This window comes from Octopus bimaculoides, unplaced genomic scaffold, assembly GCF_001194135.2.
Source record: "Octopus bimaculoides isolate UCB-OBI-ISO-001 unplaced genomic scaffold, ASM119413v2 Scaffold_180658, whole genome shotgun sequence".
Classification (NCBI taxonomy): domain Eukaryota; kingdom Metazoa; phylum Mollusca; class Cephalopoda; order Octopoda; family Octopodidae; genus Octopus; species Octopus bimaculoides.
The window spans coordinates 3907-4232 of NW_026352917.1; positions in this window are offsets into that span (position 1 = coordinate 3907).

A 326-nucleotide genomic window follows, 5' to 3' on the forward strand; every position below is an offset into this window, starting at 1 on the left:
CTATCCGTGTTATGGCTGTGGACGCCTACACCACAGAAAGGATTGTTCGTTTAAAAAAAAATGTGCTATAGTTGTCAGAAGCTGGGAAAACAGGAGTTCTCATTGCAGAACAAACCCACGAGGCTCAAACATAAAAAGTTGTAAGGTGTTTTCTTCGGAAAGTGATTGCGACGGAAGAACAAGGAAATTCCTGCTCGTAAAAATAAATGATGTTGTAGTGACGCTCTAATAGGAGACGACTATTATTGTTCACTTTCCGGAAAGCTTATCCACGCATGCGCAGGGACTAGTTCCGGAAGGAACACGGGAAGAGTCTCATGCGCATG